Below are 17384 nucleotides of genomic sequence, written 5' to 3'. Positions count from 1 at the left end.
AGATATGTATAGTCCACTGTTGTTGCCAGACATGGGCTTCATTTCTGTAAGTGTGGGAGCTGGCCCAGTATGACCATCTGTATTGAATGTGTGAATCCATTCCAGGTAGGTTGTATTCCAGTGCAGGCATTTGAGTTCTACACCTACAGCTAGCAACCTGTTTCTGCAGGATATCTGTAGATAGGTTAACAATATGGGGTCAGAATGGGCAAAGGATAGTGGGATACTGTAACTAATTGTGTCTGTGCTGCTTCTGCTACATGGTTTTGCTGTTAGCAGAGATATTCAGACATATGTACAGTTTTACACTGTGCTGTATTACGTTATCAACTACTGACAGATATAAGTATTTTCTCGCAGTAATTTCCTGGGGAATACAAGATGAATGAAGCTGTTTCCAGTATTGTTGTCTGCAGCCTACATATTCTTGCACAATCATGCCATTTTGGAGGGGGAGCTGCAGACACTTGCTGTTGGGTCTGTGTAAATGGTCCAGCACCTTGGTACTGTGGCGGCTGAGGATCCCATGCTTGTACATCTATCGACATGACAGAATGGCCATATCCTGCTGTGGCCATACTTCTCAGCTGTACAGATTCACACAGGTTACCCAGAGGCAGGACTTATATATCTGGTCATTACCCCTTCACATTGTGGTTTACAAGCGGGTTTGTATCCACCAATTCCTGTGTTTGCAGGCAGGGATAGTATTGGCACACATCACAGTTTCAGACTTCACACATTCCATCGCGTCCATGCTTCTACCCCACCCTCTGTTATTCTGTCCTCTTCCTAACATTATGCAAGTGATATCTGATAAGTATCCCTATAGTTATCACTTCATCCCAGCAGTATTTAGGGGTTGGTCCACAGTTCATGCAGTAGGACATGGTGGACATGCTACTGGGATTTGTCGACATGGCCTTGCATTTGTGTTCTGTGGACTGTGTTATGTCGTTATTTGGGACTCCATGAGATAACATACATTGGAAGTACAGGTAAGACACATGCCTTTGACAGAGGACTGTAGGGCATTTGATAGTGATGCAGGCCATCTGTAGCAGGCATGTGCGTTCTGTCAGTCCTACAGTCCCAGGCTGCAAGCCACTGTATTCCCCTGGGGTGACAGGGTGGTTATGCACATTGGTGTGTATGCTGGCAGGGTGCTGCTTACAGCTAGGGACACACCTGCATGAGACACCTCTTCAACATGCTGTATTCTGTGGGTATTCATATACAGAAGTGGGGGTCATATTGCACTCATTCCCCAACAGCAGGGATATGACCTGTGAGGTACCTGTGGCTGGTGGTGGGGTGGGCTGAGTGCATGTGTGCTATGAAAGCTACTTGCAGCTGACTCATAGATATATGTGGGGCATTCCCCTTATGCTGGCTTGTGCGGGGACATCAGAGATTTCTCAGTACTTCATAACTGTGCCTTTTGTGGTCTGCCAGTATTTGGCCAGACTACATCAATATTTCATACTTCACAGACAACTAATGTGCTGCTAACCTGTGTGTACAATTCCAAAGGTGTGTGCAGTTGACAGTTAAAGTTTATGTACTCTATCTAGGGTACTTCCACCTGTGTACTGTGTGTATGTCTGGGCCGACATTCATGCCACATCCATCTTTCAGATGGTGACAGATATTACATCCAAACAATTAGTATGGATTACTGCTGAATTGTTTCTTGCTGGGATGCATTGTGTTTGGCACTGCAGTTGTTAGAACTTGGCCCTGTCATCAACAGTACTGGTCATTGGCCACCGGGATACAACCCTCCATGCCTACATGCTGACCACTTTCACACCAATATACAACACACAACAACCTAACACACATAACCTTGCATATTGTACACATGCAGCAATCTATCCTGCTAATTTGGCCAACTCAGGTAATCTGTGCTTCACTGTTATTATACCCACACATACATGTTATTACATTTCTACATAGGATTGTGGGGGGAGGGCACACCTGACAACTGTAAACATTTGCTATGACTGTACTGGTATTTCAGGTACTCTGCTGGCTTCCATTTCATTCTGTATTCTGAACTAACATGCAGACTAGAGGCATATCAGTGTAGTGCAGATCTTAGGTTTTATTAACCTACATTTCAGTTTCAGACGTCTTACCCTTCACATCTAACAACCCACTACCTGATCTGTTGTAATCTGTCTGTGTAGGTCTGGAGGGGGGGGGCTGTTCTCCACTGCCATCAATTGGAGGCTTTAGCACAGCCTTTCTTTGTGGACATCTACACCTGTCCTGCTGGCTGAGACTCTTGTTGGGTATGTGAGCCTCACTGACATGCACGTGTGTGTCCTATGGACACACATTTGGGCCACCACATGTACTGCAGTGGGATTTGTCACCTTGATTAGTACTGCCTACTATGTTGACACTAGTATTTGTTATGGATTTCATGCTGCCCATATAGGTGTCTACTATCTGCTGGCATCCCATTCAGCCCCCTGATTCCCTTACATGCTCACATCTGTACCATAGATATAAGTAGCAGAACATACTACTCCATTCATCAATTGAATGTGAGAGTGACTTACCTTGTGGCTTTGCCAGTACTGAGGATGGCGCTGTAGGGCTGACTATGTTGGATGTACATAGTACACTCCCTATACATGGTTAAGCACAGGTAGTGTCATGTTTGCATTCCTTTTACTGTATGTGCGAGTCAGAGAGAGGTGTCATTCCCTGGGTTCCTACCGTGTCAGTGTATGTGCTATGCGTTGCCTCTTTGACAAAGCCTGGGCATATTGGGCATGCATCCTTCTGCCTATAAGGGCAGGCTCAGGTTGTTCTTCCTCCAAGTCACTCTATGCCTGTGCTGGCCTTGGCAATAGTGGATGGCTGTGTGGCCCTGCCCCATGCTGTTCCTGTTGCAGCTGTTTCCGCAAGATTATATTGTGTAGCATGGTACATACAATGACAACTTGGGTATATGTAGCTGGAGAGTACTGCAAGGCTCCACTGGATATGTCCAGACACCAGAACCATGACTTGAGCATCCCAGACATATGCTCAATTATGATTCTGGTCTGTGTGTGTACCTCATTATGGAGTTCTTGTTCGGGTGTGTGTGCATTCCTGATGGGTGTTATCAGCCATGGCTCCAGTGCATAACTAGCATCCCCCACTAGGTGGCCATATGGGATGTCCCCATTGGGAAATCTCTGGTACAGCTGCATCATATGCCAGATGTGGGAGTCGTGATAGCTTCCAGGGCTGCCAGCACACACATTCATTATAATACACTGGGCATCGTACATGACCTGGCAGTTGATGGAAGGGAAGCCCTTGCGGTTTATGTAGACCCTACCCTGCTCACTGGGTGGTGCTTTCGTGGGTATGTGCGCTCAGTCTATAGCAGCCACTACCTCAGGGTATGCTGCTATTTGATGAACAGTTGAATATTGCTGGCCAACGCCTCACGGGTGTTGGGGAAATATACCTGTTCACTGACATGTGCTGACATGGCATCCAGGAACTGGTGAAGTACCCTGGATGCTGATGCCTGTGTGATACCCATGATATCCCCAGTTGGCCTTTGGAAGGTACCTGTGGCTAATATTCTTAAGCCTACACATATCTTGGTATCCGCTGGAATGGGTTCCCCTCTGTTGGTTCTGTGTGTGAGGCATGGCCGGCACAGCTCAACAATTTGCTGTAGGAGGTCCCTGTCCACCCTATAGCGCTCCACTATCTCCAGCTCATGTAGCCCCTGGTAGGTTACCCTGGGTCTGTACACTCTTGTTCTCCTTACTGTGGGTTGGTCATCAGCATTGTCATCCTCACCACCCTTAGCCTCTTCCACATGTTGATTTATGAGAGCGAAAGCAGCCCCTACCATTTTGTTGCTTATGTTAGGTAAAATTTCCCCAGTTGTGTACACTGGTGGTGTAGAGTTTGTGGGAAAAACCAGAGGGGAAGGTGTTTGCATAGTTTATAATAGTGTTCTGGGCTGGGCTGGTCTGCTGCCTGTGTAATTGGCTGATTCTGATACATTTCACCTGCCAGCTATGCTAGTTCTCCTTGATTACCTTCCTACTGCTATTTTCCCTTCCCATTGCCTTCCTGTTTAAGCCCTGAGGAGTGCTGCACATACCCAGTGCTCAGATGTGAATGGAGCTGCTATTTCCTGTTATTTATTTATTTATTTTGTGTTTATTTAAAACCCGGTGCATGGTGCGCACACGCATTTAGGCAATGTAAAGATGCTTGGCAGCTTCAGACACACACTCTTCCTTAGCTGTGCTTAGCTAAGGGCAAACACAGGCCACAGAGCTCCAATAAACTTACAGCATGCATGACACACCCCCTTATGAAGTCATCTAGCTCTTAGGCTTACACCATGGTCTTATTGCACCTACATGGTTGGGTGCAAGCTAGCACTGAGGGGAAATCTGTGATTCAATATAATTGCCCTCATTTGCAGAGGATTGTCTGCTAATGCATGGTTACAAAACCGACACTTAGCCTTCCCCCTTTAGCAACCACTATTCCATGGTCTTGTTGTGTTATGCATGCCTTTGACTTTTTTGGCAAAATTATGATTTTGGTTTAAAAGGTTATTTCCAGCTTTTTTCATTATTTTTGGGTCGATCCAATTTGCGCACCACTGCCTTCTGCTTAAACTGCCGAAATTGGCCAACAAAAAAAGTTAATTTTTATAATTTTGAAATTATTTTTCATGCCTATGGCCATATATTTGGCCTTTAGCATGCCTAACCCTTCTAATACATGCATTTGTACAAGCTGTCATGCCTCCCTTTTGTAGTTTGCAGAAATGTATTCAGCTACTGGCTGAATACATTTCTGCAGTCTTCACTATTCCTGCCAGATGTCTGCCTGCTTCCTGTATCACAAATTCACCTCATTTGCATGTTTTTCACCAGCAAATGAGGTAATTAGCATACAGGGGCTGTGTCCATGCAGGAATAGTGCAGGAGTGCTCGTGCACTTCCCAGGAGCTTATTCCTGAATCGTGCAGCAGCCATATTGCTTGGAGCAGCTCTTGCACTATTCCTGCACACCATGCAGAACGTGCTGAATCCTGGGGATAGTAATAACAATGCACAGTATCAAAACGTACCAGGTTTTATCCTACACTATTCCCAATAATATGCTAAAATTATCAGCATGTGCAGAAAAACTTTGAAGACATACAGATAAATGTAAATGAAAAGTATAAAATAAGTAATTCAGTGATGATCCAAAAAGATTTTACAGAAGATTGGGAAACTAAGTAAAAGGAACAGAAACATGACAAAAAAAGGTGTTTATGGTGATCTTGTTCAACATTATAAAGATGCTGAAAGGATAGAAGAATTAAAAAAGGAGTTATAATGTAGAGGATATGAAATGGGAAGAAGTAATGACCAGTGAAAGAGAAAACATAAGAAAAGCTTGTAAATGGAAAACTCAAGGCCCAGATTCAATAGCTAACTTCTGAGTAAAAGTATTAATATCTTTACACAAAGATTTAGTCCTGAACAGAAACCAATCTTGTTAAAAACAGGAAAATGACACTCCTCCTCCTTCGTGGATACCTGCAAGCCATTCTAAGAATTATAGACCAGTACCTTCTAGAAATATATAAATTATATACTGGAACTGATGCAGACAAAGTTTATAGTCACATAGAAAAAAATCAATTATGGCAATAGAACAAAAAGGTAACAAAAGAAAGTCAGATTGATCAAACAATCATTTGTTGTTAAATAAAACCATAATCCAGTGTTGCAAAAAGGGGAAGAATCTAAATATGGCAGATTACAGAAAAGCATTTTGCAGCATCGCTCAATCATGGATCAAGAAATTCTTACAAATGTATAAAATAAACTCTACATTGATCAGTACAATTACAGTGACTATGAAACAGTGGCAAACCACTTTGCAGCTGAGCCATGACAAAGGGCAAATTATTATCCCTGGCATTAAAATTTAAAGGGGGAATATTCCAGAATGATTCTTTGTCACTGCTCCTGTTTTGTCTTGCCTTCAACCTATTAAGCTGTTTACTTAACAGATTAGGCCAGGTTACAATTTCACTCCCGGAAACCAAATCTGTCTAAAAAACTATTATCTACTTTTTGTGGATAACTTAAAGATGTATACTCCATCAGATGAGGAGTAGAAAACACAAATACAAAATATTAAAACATTTTCAGATGATATAAGAATGATATCTTTTCTTGACAAATGTACAAAAGCTACATTTAAAAAAGAAGGTTGCAGCAACTAAACAAATCTCAATCTGGGACAGGAATGTGATATAAAGGAACTTAAGAAGGAGTGAGTATATAAATATTTGCTTGGCAATAAAACAGGAACAAATGACAATAAAGCTAAATAAGGAATATTTCAGAAGGCTAAAACCTATATTAAAAATTGCTTTAACACATTGGAATAAAGTCCAAGCTATAAATAATCAATTTGTATTTTTCTATTCTGACTTACAGTTTTGGGGTAATTGACAGGCCCCAAAGAATAACATATATATATATATATATATATATATATATATATATATATATATATATACATACAATTCTGGGATTACATACATAACTTCTGACGTCAACAAATCCAAATGTAATGAAAGTTTTAAAACATGATGAGAAGAAGTGTAAGATGACATATTTGATTTGTTTAAAAGAAGCATTTCTGTATTAAATGGAAATAGAAATAAAACCAAACATAGATAAAAATCAGACAGCTACTGAATGTGCCAAAAAACAAAATGAATAATATAAGTAAAAGATTCAGATGAGAAGGAAACAAATGGAAATTCTACAAATATAGTGGGAAGTACAGAGATCTCCAGGAACAACCTCATCTTGATTAAGATTTGATGCAATAATGGTTAAGGTGTGGTTAATTGAAACTACAAGATAAAAGGCTAACAATGGTGGGCCAGGACAGTGGACTACATTCATGCATAGGAACTGTCTATTACAAAGTACATTGCAAATGTGGTTGAAACAGACAAATGGGGGTTCTGTAAAACAGGTCACACATTTTTATTGCTGGGCATGACACACTCATGACAGAGTGCCTGCATATTGAAAGGTACAATAATGTGGCAAGACTGTTGCACTGGGAATTGTGCAGATACAACAATATAGAAGTAGCTGAGAAGCACTGGAAACACAAACCACAAAGCCTTATAGAAAATTATGAAGTTGACATCATGTGAGATCACCCATTAATAACAATTCAAAACATATATACAAAACACCAGATATAATAGTCCATGAAAAAGGCCAAAGTATCATTAATCATTGAAATTGCTACACCCATTGATTACAGTGTCTTATATAAAGAGACACAGAGTCATAAAATACCAGGATTTGCAGGCAGAAATGAGAGCAATATGGAAGAAGGATACACAGAGATCTCAAATGGTAATAGAAAGAGCAAAAATCTAATGAAATAGAATTTACAGTTGTACTAAAATATGCTATCAATACAAGTAACCTCATGTGAATTATAGAAGGAGCAAATTCTGGACATGTGGTGAGTGCTGATAGGAGCATTCATTGCTAACATCAGAGACTGAAACAATACTAATTTCATGAACTGTAATCATATCCCGACTTTTGAATGTGGTCCATTCCTCTCATGGTATTAGAATCTCAAAACACAGGGAGAAATTGTAACAGGAGATATCGGGTTGCACATATAGGTGGAAAATCCACCTCCCTAAGGAGCCCATTAACTTCAAAAAGGCTTTTCCAATAATACAACCTTGTATATTGGTGAGTCTCACCAATATACAATGTGGAATTATTCCTCAGTTGCAACTTGATTCCCCTTTTGGAGTCAAGCATAGGGCTCTGACAATTCCCATTGTTGTGCACTGCATGGTGACTGAGAGAGCCTTATCTTTTGTACTCAGATGTGGAGTAGCTGCTCAGCTTAGCACATTACTCCATGCCCAAGTCCTCTTGGAATCTGGCCCTCTGTCTTTCAGCTTCTAAAGCACAACAGTAAAACATGGGTTTATTTGAGATATATCCTAAAAGCTCAGTGTTGCATGAAGTGTGCTTCATTGTTCTACTTAAGCATGTAGTTTAAATTCATATGTTAGAACTATGTTGAATGCATTTTAACCTGTGTATATTCATGCATATCCATGAATTTCAATTTTGACTTCAGAGTAGCTAGTACATTTTCTCTGAATTTTATTTCTCTGCAAAGCTGGAACTTGAATTTGACTCCCATAAGAGTGAATACAAAAACATATTCTAATTACAGACTCAGTATATTAAATTACAACTTCTTCATCATTTTGAGACGAATAGGCAGAGATAAATATTAACTTAAAAGAATGATGAAAGCAAGCTTTCTGAATGGATAGCAGTAAGTGATAATGCCAGATCTGTCGATGCTGGAGAGACCAGTAATCCACCTTCTAAAATTTTCCACTGCTTTTATTGGATTTTCATAAAATTTCATTGCATGTGAAAGCATGTAAACTGGTGATTTTTTAGTTTAGCTAAATTATTTTCTAGATGTCCAGAATACTCCATATTACTATAAATAAAAAAAATAGGGCAGCCACAGTGGTGCAGCAGTTAGCATTGCTGCCTCACAGCAAGAGGCTCTCTGGTTTGATTCTCGGCTGGGATGCCTTCTGTGCAGAGTCTGCATGTCCACCCTGTGGTCGGGTGGGTTTCCTCCGGGTGCTCTGGTTTCCTCCTACATCCCAAAGACATGCAGTAGGTGGATTGGACACTCTAAATTGGCCCTAGGTGTGAGTGTGTGCATGTGTGTGCCTTCTGTGGAAGGTTGGGCTGGCAACTTGACACCATAAAACTCCACTGCCAATCATGAGCGGACAGGTGATCTACTGTGGCGATCCCTAACCGGGAAAAAGCTGGAAGAAGAAGAAGAAGACTATAAATAAAAAATACTTCATCATTTGTTTTCTTCTGTCATTGATGGTTTCACTCAAATCCAAGGTAATGAAGAAACCTCCCAAAACATATAGGTAGATAGATAGATAGATAGATAGATAGATAGATAGATAGATAGATAGATAGATAGACATATAGATTGTTTAACTTCACAGGACCTACTCAGATATAAGATAACATTGCATGCATTCCTTTACTTTCATAAATGCCTTGTTTTATCTTTTAGGCTATGAATTTATTTTAGATAGGAACTGTATTTTATCAATATTATTTATTGCCTTTCTCACCTCTAGATTTGGCCAAGCTCAGGAAGAAATGGTCTAATGGTCTTATGCACAAATGACCTAAGTGATATCTGGAATTTGGAATACAGGGATAAAGAGGTGAGCTGTTATTCTCGTGGTACAATGTGTGATTCCCTGAGCCCTCATTGGTTGATTCTGTGATTTTGTATAAGTAACTTAATGAAAGATTGCTGCTGGGTTGCCTTTGAAAAGGAACTGTTTGTCCAGGGTGCCTACCTGGTTAACAAATGGGTATTAAAATCAAGTGTAGAGAAAAAAGAGGAAAGGCACCAAGCAACAAAAGAAGAACAAGAAAAAATATGATTCTGGCTTTAATATTTCATAAATTTGTTTTACTAAGAATTAGTTGTAAGACTCAAATCTACTACTAGTTTATTTATTTCTGGTACTTCCAGAATGATGATGCATTTCCTTAAACACCCTGTGTTTAAGAAAGTTTTTTTTTTTTTTTCAGAAAGAACAGCATGCTTTATATCATGTATTTCAATTCATAAATGTATCCAGCCCTGGAAGACTAGTGAACAGTGTATATATCTATATTGATGTTTTCCATTATGTTTATTGATACTTTTTTAATTTCAGTAAGACAGTTTCCTTAACTGAAGTGGCTGAATCATTCCATACAGATTGAAAATGTGTTACATATTTAAAAAGTATATTTGCTGACAAGAATATACTGATATGTGTGTGGCCCTGGTCCCTATAACATTATATATATATATATATATATATATATATATATATATATATATATATATATATATATATATATATATATACACACCAATAACATAGTACACAATCAATATTTTTGTAGCATTGGATGGTCTAAGGAAGGCCCGGTAAATTAATTTTTGAGCAAAGAAATTCTAGAGTGAAAAAAACAGCACATTAAAGGATTTTTAATATCACTTTACGTAAACTGTTTTATACCAATTTGTGATTATACAAATTCTTTTGTGATTTTTGATTTGTGTTTACACCAGCACCTTTCAAATAATTCCTAAAATGCATTAGCAATCATTTACACTAAAGGTTTATAAAGCTGTGAAAGGCAGACTTTTGGATGAGAATTATAGTATAAGATAAGAAAAAGAGAGCTGGCATTTGGACAGATCTTGCAGTAGCCAAATCTGAGTTGTGATTGCAAACAGTTATAATTTTGCTGTACGTGTAGCAAGTATCAGGGCTCCATTTGACAAGTACTTTAAACTGCACTTCTGCCAGGCATTCAGTATCTGATTTGATACAACTTCAAAGCAACAGTGAGCTGTGGTTATCACATATATAAAAAAATAGCCATTGATTTTAATTTGGTTGATGGTGCAGCGGTAGCATTGTTGCTTCACATCAAGAGGTTCTCCCGTTCGATTCTAGGCTGGAGCACCTTCTGTGTGGAGTCTGCATGTCCTCCCCACGGTCGTGTGGCATTCGAAAGACATGTGTGAATGGGTGTGCCTTCGTTGAAGGTCGGACATCGGGCTGGCACCTCGTCACCATAAAAATCTACTGCCAATCATTAGCAGACCGGAGTTCCGCTGTGGCGACCCCTAACTGGGAAAAGCCAAAAGTAGAACAAGAACAAACTGCTTTCTTGAAAGCAGTCAGGGATACAATACAAGCACTGAAATACTCTGAAGAGGGCAATTTAAAACTAAAGGTTGAAGTAACCCAGCCAAAAAACATGCTAACATTTCTATGAAAGCACTTGTATCTAAAATTCATTTAAAAATGTTTAATCTTAGGAAATGATGGATCAGCTTTAGCAAGTAATAATGTTATCTCCTTTGAGAAAATAAAAATACTTGATTTTGTAAAGAAAAGGTGTCCTCTTTCCTTTCTTTTGTGGATTCACAGAGTTATATATTGCTGTCTGAAATGTTTGACAACAGTTCAAAGAATAACAATCTTGCTGGTTTTAAATAAGTTGAAATGTGATAAACTAACAAATATTTATAGCTGTTCAGATCAGAAATATCAAATCCATCATCAGACAAATTGTTTAAACTTAGAAAATGAACAATATTCAAAGCCTGGGGTAAATGTAGTAACATCTCTGAGTTGAAAGTAAGTAGGGAATAAGGGAATAGTGAGAAACGCCCGTTTTAGTTTACGTCAGCTGAGTTCAGTTAGGACATAGCTTTTTAAGGTGATGCTGAAGTTACACAGCAATTACATTTTTGAAGACTTGAAAGACTTTTTCTTAGTTATACAGCTCAGATAATTCTGGGCGGATTTATTAAATATATATATATATATTTTTACAGCAATATAGTATCTACAATCATTGAGTTAATGTTGGATTTAGATGTAGCAACCAGTAAGGTGAAAGATGATCCAAGTTCATTAGGAAATGTCCCATTCATATAAATCAGGATAATACAGGTCAGACTGAGCTGTGTAAGAGCTTATGAACGAAAAGTACTGTAATAATTGACAGGACAACTCTGACAAATGTACATGATGGAGAAATGGTAATAATTTCAGTGAAAAGATGTACAGAGTACAGAAGAAATGGTAGTGAATATGAATTTGCTATAGCCAGTCTAGTGCAATGGAAGACCCTCACCCTGGGGAAACCACCTTCTTGATTGTGGTATTCCCCATGCCAGGTAAGTAAGTTAGTGATATCAATAAGAAAAGCATTTGTTTAATATAACCAAACATCTGACTGGTCTTTGTGACTGCATTCTTTGCATGCAGTTCAAATGTTAATTGTTAACAAAAAATACAGCTGAGGTGCTTTGCTGAGGTGGCATCCTCAATGAGTAATGCATTTTAGGCAGTGACACTAAGGCTGAAATCAATAAGGAGTGGAGTTAGGTGAGTGAGGGGAGAGCTAGGAGCTATGTTGCAGTCTTGTATTGTGATGTTGGCTATAAAACAGCATGTATTTGTTTTTTTCTAGCATCAAAATGTTATACCAATGTATTAAACCAAAATTATAGAGAGTGAGGCCAGAAAGTGGTCATCCTTGACAGTCTTGGAGTAGTCAGCCTATCTGATAAGCTTTTAACTTCCATAAGACTTGGCTTTATCAACTACAAAGGATGTGAAGAAGACTTGCCCCAGCACTAAGGTTACTCCAACATTGTCAAGAAGGAAAGGAGGGAGAATTCCATTTCATCTCATAACCTGTAGATTATTGGTCACATAGTCAGAAAACCATTTCACTCAAATGGTGGTTGGTCAGCATCTTGAGGAATGTAGAATTAATTTTGTAAAACTAAGCAGAATTGTACTAATAAATGCATTATTGTGTATCTGACTACATTTGTACTATGTGATAACAAGGAAAACAGAGGCAGTGTCGTATCTGATTACATTTGTACTATGTGATAACAAGGAAAACAGAGGCAGTGTCATATCTGATTACATTTGTACTATGTGATAACAAGGAAAACAGAGGCAGTGTCGTATCTGATTACATATGTACTATGTGATAACAAGGAAAACAGAGGCAGTGTCATATCTGATTACATTTGTACTATGTGATAACAAGGAAAACAGAGGCAGTGTCGTATCTGATTACATTTGTACTATGTGATAACAAGGAAAACAGAGGCAGTGTCATATCTGATTACATTTGTACTATGTGATAACAAAGAAAACAGAGGCAGTGTTGTATCTGATTACATTTGTACTATGTGATAACAAGGAAAACAGAGGCAGTGTCGTATCTGATTACATTTGTACTATGTGATAAAAAGGAAAACAGAGGCAGTGTCATAGAAGGATATGGAGCCACAATTAATGTTAGAAATGACACAGCAATTTGTCAAACACTGTAGTAATGCTCGGTGCAGACATGTTTCAAATATTTTTGAAGCTGATGAGAAAATGGTAATTGCTTGATAGTTATTTAATCTGAAGTACAAGAGTCTATTTTGAGACAGAAGGAATGCATCCTTCATTAACAATCCTAGGTCTGGTTGGAGATGATTCTAGCTGAGGTGTTTAGTAAATGAGGAAGAAGATTGCTCAAAGCTGTAGATAAAATTTTGTGATTTTTAAGGAATTTGTATAGCAGATCAGCAATGGTTGCACTGAGGGGAAAAAAAAGGTTGAACATTTCTGACGGAGATATGCTAAAAGTGGTTTTGAGGAATTTAATATATTTGTGTATAGAATCGCGTAAATGATAGGCAAAATAGTTTGGTATTTCATTGTCATAAAAATAAGGAAAACATGGGATCATCTGGAAGGGGTTAGAATGAATGAGATGAATAGTACATTATTAAATCCTTTTTAGATAAAAAACATACTGACTTTGCTGAGGTCGAATGTCATTTTAAAAGTCAGAATAGCATTCTTTCCATAATGATCTTCTCTGATTTTAGTGTTTTTCAGAAGATTGAGCACAAATGATTCCAGTATAAATCATTGTTTCAATTGTATTGCTGCTCCAAGGCAGATTTATAGATATGACATGTTTTTCCATTAGGAAAATCAAGGCGACTCTAGTCTCCCAAATGTAGGAAGTGTAACTTACTTAATGGATACATTCCTGCAGGTTCAAAGTATTGAAGCACTGTCAACTTTGTTTATTTCATTTAAAGTTTGTTAACAGGGTAGACTCATGATCACAAATGACCAGTTTCAGAACACAGACTCAAAAGGACAGAAGAAAAATACAAAGGTAATAGTATTTACTTTAAAGTAAAAAGTAACTAATATTCTAAAGTGCATATACAGCAATGATATTCAGTAATTAGCAACAAAATAAGTATGCACATCACTGTTATGTTTTATTTTTATAATAAAGACAAAGCAAGTTGCACAAGATCAGTTTTAAGTGTGAGTACAAAAACAATTGGATTCAACAGTTAGTAATATGAGTATGAATGGCAAATAAGGTGAAGTGGAGTGGAGTGGACTGAGAATTGCCCAAAATATGAAAAAAATATCCCTTCACTTTTCAAAGAATAGCAGAAAGGATGGATTCTGATTATAATGAAGTGATTGTGCCATTCCAAGAAAAATTAAGCATTTATGAGGACATAAAGAGCAGCACAGAATCTATGATTAGTACTGCATATAGTACCACATACAATAAATCCATGAATTCGGCAAATAAATGGATAACTTGGTCTTCCCATATAAAATAAATAGCCTCTACCTGTCTTGTTCTAACTGCTTCTTCATGAACTCTTTATCTTAGCACATGCATATTTATGCTTGTCTTTATTGATTAATAATCCCCTTCTCTGGATTTAAGATGGTGCTATTAAGTTATAAAAGGCAGGAATTAACTTGTAACATATCCTGTGGCAATTAAGTGCTGCCCATAAACAAAAACTTGCATGAACACCATCTTTGTGCTATATTTTTGGTGTTATTTTCTTCCTGAAGTATAGACTTGTATGTAACAACCAATTGACAAAGCTAAGGTTACTTTTCTAGATTTAGTGCAATTTAATATAATTAGAAATATATCTTGCCTCATGGTACAGAAACAGGCCTGAACAGACCAAGTATACTTTTGGGGCACTGTGAAAAATGCATGATTTTTCATTTTGAGTAGAGACGCTGAAAACAAAACAAATTGTAATAGTGCATTTATCAGATTAAAAATTCATTAATAAGTCTGATGTAGTTGTTTATCCATTTAGTTGAGTCTGGCTCTACATGTCCTCAAGGATTTAAAATACTAGGCTTATCTCTCAACAACTGTGTTTTTAAGTTGTTTCAAATTAATACTCATTCCTTCAGTAATGCCGCAAATTCATCTTGTCCACTGATGCCCCTTCGATCTTGATCGTGCTAATATCAGTGTCTTCCCTAGTGAATCCTGTATTCCAGTATATTTACGTTTTATTTTCAGTATCAAACATTTCAGTGAGTAGTCAGGATTTACTTCCTTGTGCATTCACTGATTTGATCTTGTTACAGTCCAGGGAATTCTCAAACGTTTTCTCCATCATAAAGCACAGCCTTATTTCTGCTACAGTTCTTACTGCCATATGTTATTACTGGGCAAAATCATACCTTTCATCTAAGGACCTTTGTTGACAATGTGATGTCTTTGCTCTTTAAAACCTTATCCATGTTTATCATTGGTTTCCATCCAAGAAGTAAGCATCTTTTAATTTCATGTCTGAAATCACCATCTGTGAAAATCTTTGAACCCAGGAAAGTAAAATCTAGCACTTTCCCATCTACATACAAAGAAATGATATGACTAAATGAAATAATTTTAGTTTTTTTTTAATGTTGATTGACAAGACATTTTTTGGGCTTTTTATTTTCACCTTCATCAACAGGTTCTTCAACTCACCCTCGCATATGCATATTAGAGTTTGTTAAAATTTCTCCTGGAAATGTAGATTTTCTATCATCTGATAATCTAATTGTAGCATTTCATATGATATATTCAGTGTAATGATTTAGTACATGGGATAATATACAGCCTTGTCACTCTTCTTTTCCTGTTCTTGAACCAGTCAGTTGTTTCATATTCACTTCTAACTGTTGCTTCTTCATTGGTATACAGATTCATCAGGAGGCAAGTAAGGTGACTTGGTATCCCCATTTCCATAAGAACTTGCCACAGATTGTGGTCCACTCAGTCAAACAAACTTTATACTATTCATTAAATGAAAAGTAAATTGTTTTCAAAAACAACCTTGCTTTCTCTATTATCCAGCAGACCAGGGCAATTTAATCTCTGTTACTTCTGTCTCTTAGAAAAACAGGTTTAATATCTGGCAGTTCTCTGTCCATGTATTGCTGGAGTGTAGATTGCAGGATCTCTAGCATCCCTTTGTTACCATGTGAAACAGTGTAATTGTCTGATAATTGGAGCATTATTTAGCATTTTTTTGAGGATTGGAATATAAACAATATTTTTCCAATTCAATATCTGCAGTTATGTTTTTCAAATTAGCTAGCCGATGGCAAAGAGCACTGCAATAGTATAATTTTACAGCATTTTCAAAATTCAACTCGAATTCCATCAACTTTTGCAGCTTTGTAATTAAGATGGCTTTTTAGGACCCATTTAATGTCACTTTGCATGACTCCTACCTGTAGTTCAGATCATATGCCAATGTATATATCAATGATATTAGAGTTTTTCTTATGTAAGTTATTCTGTGTATTCCTGGCAGCTCTTCTTAATATGTTATGTCTTTGCTAGGTCCCTCATAGCTTTGTCTTTTATTACCCATTTTTTTTTTCTGCAAGGTTCCCTTGATATCTCTAATGTTCTTGAAGAGATGTTTTTCCCAATCTATTATCTTTGCCAAACTTGGTGTACTGCTTATTTGAATATACCTTTTATCTCTTCTTGCTGTTGTCAGCCATTTCATTTGGTTTAACATATATTTCCTGTCTCCATTGTCTTTTATGCTCCTTCTTTACACAGACACTTCTAAAGCCTCCACAGACAACTAGTTCTGCCTTCTTATCTTTCTGTTTGGAGTACTTTTTCTGCCTTGTCCTCAACAATATCATACATTTGTGTGCCTAGATCTTTATGCACTCTGTCTATTGTTTCTAATCCCTTAAATATGCTTATTACCTCTAATGCTTATTCATTTGGAATATTGCTGGGTTTGGGTCTAGTTGGCTTGAAAGCTGATTTTCTTTATCTTGGATAGCATAGTTGGTAGACTGGATGCCCTTCTATCAGGCAAGGAATTATTTCAGCTGATGGGATGGGCTTCTGAAATGTCAGCCTAGAGAGGTGAACCTGTTGTCCCCTGCCCTTTGGTAACAGACTACGTATCTGTTTTAATGCCCCTTTTTTTCAAGGACTACCAAACGCTGATGGATCTGTCACCAATCTCCATAATTAAATCATGACATTAGGTAAATCAATGTTATTACAATGCAGTAACTGTTTGCATTGTTATTACAGCCAGTGTCATGGTAGGGATGAGATGCACACTATGACCCTATACCATAAGGCAGAAAATGGCATTCTTTCAGTTGGGAAGTACTAATGGGATGATACTTACTGCACTAAGAAGTGAGACATCACATTGACAAATAAGGGATATTAGTAGTACTTTAACAGTACTGAGTACAGACAGAGAAATGTATTGTATCTCAGAGGTGGAGGACTAACATGGATGTAAGTATGCTTTTTGTCTTTTCTAAGGACATGCAGCATCATGCACTATCACCTTCC

At 37.8% G+C, this 17384-nt stretch overlaps 1 pseudogene; it reads right to left on the bottom strand.

The window, feature by feature from the left end:
- Positions 1 to 11718: 11718 nt before the first annotated feature.
- LOC122795115 lies at positions 11719 to 11870 on the bottom strand (annotated as a pseudogene).
- Positions 11871 to 17384: the final 5514 nt, after the last annotated feature.

This window comes from Protopterus annectens, chromosome 2.part1, assembly GCF_019279795.1.
Source record: "Protopterus annectens isolate FY-2018-M chromosome 2.part1, PAN1.0, whole genome shotgun sequence".
Lineage (NCBI taxonomy): Eukaryota > Metazoa > Chordata > Ceratodontiformes > Protopteridae > Protopterus > Protopterus annectens.
The sequence above is the reverse complement of the archived record's forward strand: the minus strand, read 5'-3'. Positions and strand labels throughout refer to the sequence as shown.